Source organism: Coregonus lavaretus (assembly GCF_964263955.1).
Source record: "Coregonus lavaretus genome assembly, chromosome: 8".
In the NCBI taxonomy this organism is placed as follows: domain Eukaryota; kingdom Metazoa; phylum Chordata; class Actinopteri; order Salmoniformes; family Salmonidae; genus Coregonus; species Coregonus lavaretus.
Window position 1 is genome coordinate 33707789 of NC_139995.1, and position 5209 is coordinate 33712997.

At 48.4% G+C, this 5209-nt stretch overlaps 1 pseudogene across 1 annotated transcript; it reads left to right on the top strand.

Annotated features, from left to right (window-relative positions):
• The first annotated feature begins 767 nt into the window (after positions 1-767).
• On the top strand, positions 768-4666 carry LOC311134022 (tubulin monoglycylase TTLL3-like; annotated as a pseudogene). The gene is made up of 5 exons: positions 768-793; positions 2301-2446; positions 2695-2936; positions 3199-3635; positions 4232-4666. The product of its transcript is annotated as a tubulin monoglycylase TTLL3-like (transcript).
• The last annotated feature ends 543 nt before the right edge of the window (positions 4667-5209 follow it).

Below are 5209 nucleotides of genomic sequence, written 5' to 3' on the forward strand. Positions count from 1 at the left end.
TATGACTGTGATATGTGTTTTTTTATCTACCTTAGTTGAATGCACTTATTGTAATACGCTCTGGATATGACCGAAATGTCAATGTGAATGTAAAAATTAACAACTGCAAAGCACACTGGGTATTATTATTATTGGCCTTGTTTTGGGGGAGAAGCTCATTAGAATAATACCCGGTATGCTTTGCAAGTGTTCATTTTTATATTTACATTTACATTTAGGTCATTTAGCAGACACTCTCATCACACCATAGAACCATCAGACTACTGATGCCAAGGGTGAAAGGGGGCCACCAAATTGTGAACCGCTATAAAAAAATGGTATAGAAAAGTTTTGAAAATACAAATGACAGGTCTCAAAGTATCTTGTTAAAACATACATTGGATTGTAGTTCAGGCCAGTGCAACACAAAATACTCAAAAGTAATTCAAAAGTAATAAAATATGTATTTCAAATTCATGTAACAGAAATACTGTCTTTCTACCTGTGATAGCTCAAGGTAGTAGTTTCAATTAAACCACAAATCTAGGATCAGATTACCTTAACCCTAACCTTAACCATTAAAGGTATGTAAAAAGTATCTGATCCTGTATCAGTGGTTAGCGGGAACTTCCACCCACTTCTCCCTGTAGGCTCTTGTCCTTCTGCAAGCACCTCTCCACGCCCAATTCACAGTCAACGATACCGTATAGTACACAGTCATTAGGAATGTCTAATTCAGAAAAAATATGATCATTTGCATTATTCCTTCTCTCTCTCTCGCTCTCCACATGCATTACTACTACCTGGTCGTCCAGTGAGTGTGTTGTGTGTCGTCAAGGGTCATTAGTTAGTCATTCATAGCTTCATTGTTCTTGCTCAGCTTACCTATAGGAAACGTATAGCACTGGACTAATGAAATGAAATCAAATAAAATTTTATTTGCCACATGCGCCGAATACAACAGGTGTAGACATTACAGTGAAATGCTTACTTACAAGCCTTTAACCAACAATGCAGTTTTTAAGAAAATAAAAAAATAAGTGTTAAGTAAAAAATAGATAAGTAAAAAATAAAAAATAATTAAAGAGCAGCAGTAAAATAAAATAACAGTAGGGAGGCTATATACAGGGGGTACCGGTACAGAGTCAATGTGCGGAGGCACCGGTTACTCAAGGTAATTTAGATAATATGTACATGTGGGTAGAGTTACTGTGACTATGCATAGATAATAAACAGAGTAGCAGCAGCGTAAAAGAGGGGGTTGGGGTGGGGTGGGGGGGCAATGCAAATAGTCCAGGTAGCCATGATTAGCTGTTCAGGAGTCTTATGGCTTGGGGGTAGAAGCTGTTAAGAAGCCTTTTAGACCTAGACTTGGCGCTCCGGTACCGCTTTCCGGGCGGTAGCAGGGAGAACAGTCTATGACTAGGGTGGCTGGAGTCTTTGACAATTTTTAGGGCCTTCCTCTGACACCGCCTGGTATAGAGGTCCTGGATGGCAGGAAGCTTGGCCCCAGCGATGTACTGGGCCGTACGCACTACCCTCTGTAGTGCCTTGCGGTCGGAGGCCGAGCAGTTGCCATACCAGGCGGTGATGTAACCAGTCAGGATGCTCTCGATGGTTCAACTGTAGAACTGTTTGAGGATCTGAGGACCCATGCCAAAACTTTTCAGTCTCCTGAGGGAGAATAGGCTTTGTCGTGCCCTCTTCACGACTGTCTTGGTGTGTTTGGACCATTATAGTTTGTTGGTGATGTGGACACCAAGGAACTTGAAGCTCTCAACCTGTTCCACTACAGCCCCGTCGATGAGAATGGGGGAGTGCTCAGTCCCCTATATTTTCCTGTTGTCCACAATCATCTCCTTTGTCTTGATCATGTTGAGGGAGAGGTTGTTATCCTGGCACCACACGGCCAGGTCTCTGACCTCCTCCCTATAGGCTGTCTCATCGTTGTCGGTGATCAGGCCTACCACTGTTGTGTCGTCGGCAAACATAATGATGGTGTTGGAGTTGTGCCTGGCCATGCAGTCATGGGTGAACAGGGAGTACAGGAGGGGACTGAGCACGCACCCCCCTGTACTTTTGACGATCAGCGCGGCAGATGTGTTGTTACCTTCCCTTACCACCTGGGGGCGGCCCGTCTGGAAGTCCAGGATCCAGTTGCAGAGGGAGGTGTTTAGTCCCAGGGTCCTTAGCTTAGTGATGAGCTTTGAGGGCAATATGGTGTTGAACGCTGAGCTGTAGTCAATGAATAGCATCTTTGGTTCATGTCAATATACAATATGTTAATATGAACGCTCCCCACCCCTTGTGTGTATGTGTAGTGAAGTTGTGGGGATCCAGGGAAGTGGTGTGTATGTGGAGCTTTGTCAGGCCATACTGACCAGACTACAGGAGGTGTGTCCACAGCTTGACACTGACGGCCTCCACAACATCTGGATCATCAAACCAGGGGCCAAGTCACGGGGCAGTGGTGAGGCTGGCTGTGTGTGTGTGCGCGCTGCTGTCTGAGGGACAAGTTGATATGATGTGGGTGTCATAGCGTTCGTTGTGAATGTGTTTTTGTAACTCTCTATTCTTTCTTTCAAATCATATTCATGTCTTCCCCTACACCCTCATTCCCTCTCTTTCCTTCTACCCCTCTCTCTCCTTCTCTTTGTCCCTCTTTCCTACCTTATCTCTCTCTCCCTCCTTCTCTTTCCCCCCGCTCCTCCCCTCCTGGTATAATATGTATGAATCGCCTGGATGACATCCTGAGGCTGGTGGACAGTGACTCGTCCCTGATCAAGGACAGTAAGTGGGTGGTGCAGAAGTACCTGGAGCGCCCCCTGTTGGTCCACAGGGTTTGACCTGCGCCAGTGGTTCCTGGTCACAGACTGGAACCCCCTGACCGTGTAGTTCTACCACGAGTGCTACATGCGTTTCTCCACCCAACCCTACTCCACACTGACCCTGGACAGGTAGGAGAGAACAGGGGAGGGGGATGGGAGGGGAGGGGGAGGGGGAGGGGGAGGAGTGTGCGAGGTGGAGTGGAGAGAGAATAAAGGAGGGAGTGGAGTGGAAGGCATGATAAAGAGAGAGAACTTGCTTATTCACTTGTTCCACATCAGTCTTCCTTAGGAAATCTACAGGCAGTTTGGAGAAGAACTGAGCAAAAATAGTAATAGTTAATTCTGTCCTTCTCTCTCTTTCTCGCTCTGCCTTCCTCCCTCCCTCTGTCAGCTCAGTCCACCTGTGCAACAACTCCATCCAGAAGCACATCCAGCCGTCTCAATGGCGCCACCCGGAGGTGCCCGAGGACAACATGTGGTCATGCTCCCAGTTCCAGGCCTTCCTGCGTACCCAGGGCCGGGGGGCGGCATGGGGGGGCGCTGGTGGTGCCCGGGATGCAGCGGGCGGTGGTCCACGCCCTCCAGATAGCCCAGGACCTGGTGGAGGGGCGCATTGGCAGCTTTGAGCTCTACGGGGTAGACTTCATGCTGGTTTGGGACCTAAGGCCCTGGCTACTGGAGATCAATGCCAGCCCCACCATGGCTCCCTCCACGGCCGTCACCGCCCGCCTCTGCCCTGCTGTGCAGCTGGATACCCTCAGGGTGGTGCTGGACCGACGGGTGGACCCTGGTGCCTATACAGGGGGCTTTCAGCTCATCTACAAGCAGGTAAGTACAGGGATATACACTGAGTATACAAAACATTAAGGACACCTGCTCTTTCCATGACATAGACTAACCAGGTGATTCCAGGTGAAAAATATGATCCCCTATTGATGTCACTTGTTAAATCCACTTCAATCAGTGTAGATGAAGGGGAGGAGAAAGATTAAATAAGGATTTTTAAGCCTTGAGACAAATGAGACATGGATTGTGTGTCTGTGCCATTCAGAGGGTGAATGGGCAAGACAAAGTATTTAAGTACCTTTGAACGGGGTATGGTAGTAGGTGTCAGGCGCACCGGTTTGTGTCAAGAACTGCAACGCTGCTGGATTTTTCACTCTCAACAGTTTCCCATGTGTATTGGGGGAGGGTGCGCAACTCAATATTAGGAAGGTGTTCTTAATGTTTTGTACACTCAGTGGACGTATGCATAGACAGACATACATGCAGATCCTTGTGCATTTTGCACTCATGCAGACACACAATTAATGAATTGATGATCATATATTATGAGTTTATGCAAAGCATTACCAGGTATTATACAGCACGAATAATGCCCAGTCAGGAGTGTGTGAATGTATCTCTCTTCCTTCTTCTCCCAGGCTGCAGTTGAAGTCCCTCAGTACATGGGGGTAAATCTGCTGGTGGGGGGAGCCCCCATAAGACAAACTCGACCGCCCCTTCACAGAATCCCTGTCATCCCAGAACCCCCTCTCACCACACACACTCACACCAACCATTCGCCCTCAGAGGCAGAGGACAAACCCTCCAAACCCTCCATTCATAGACCATCCCCATGCCGCCGCCCCTCGGGCAAAGAGAACCAATCAAGGGGGTACGAAAATAGGCAGTCGCCCACAGGGTCCCCCAAAAGAGATGAGGGTAGAGCTCTGGGGTGCCAGCACACCTCCTCTGCTATGAGATCGTCTCGGCACCTCCTGTGGCACATTAGGGGGGACTTCCACCCCTCTCACCCGAAACCCCATCCCATCCCAGGACCCCGCATCGCCCGGCCCTTCCTCCCCAGTCTTCGCTAGGACCCCCACGCAGGGCTCCACACCGGGGCTTGCCCACCCTCCCAGCCCTGGAGGTCCTTGACCTGCGCCCCACCCCACTGAGGACCCCTCTCTGGGCCATGCCCAATGCTGGACTCCCACCCTGGCCTCCACATACACCAGCTCCTCCCCCACTTCCACAGGCAGGCCATGGCCACCTAGAAAGGGGGCTGCACTGGCGGAGGACCCAAATCCTCTTGACGTAAATCCTGATCTGAAACATAAGAGGGGAAAACACAAAACTGACTCTGGATTAGCATATATGGGCAACGTCAACTTTTTATATTTTTCTCTGATGGAAGTCTTGAAAGTAGAATGAAATAGAACATAAAGTAAAGACTTTCCATCTGTGAGGTTAATGTATTTTATTTAGTGTTAGATTTAACTTACATACTTTACTTCACATACAGGACCGCTTGCAGATATCACTATCAGTGATGGTTCAGGGGACATTCTAAGGATGTGTTTTTGTTAACTAGGTTTTTCCTGTATTGGTATAATGGGCTTTACACTTGCACACAACAT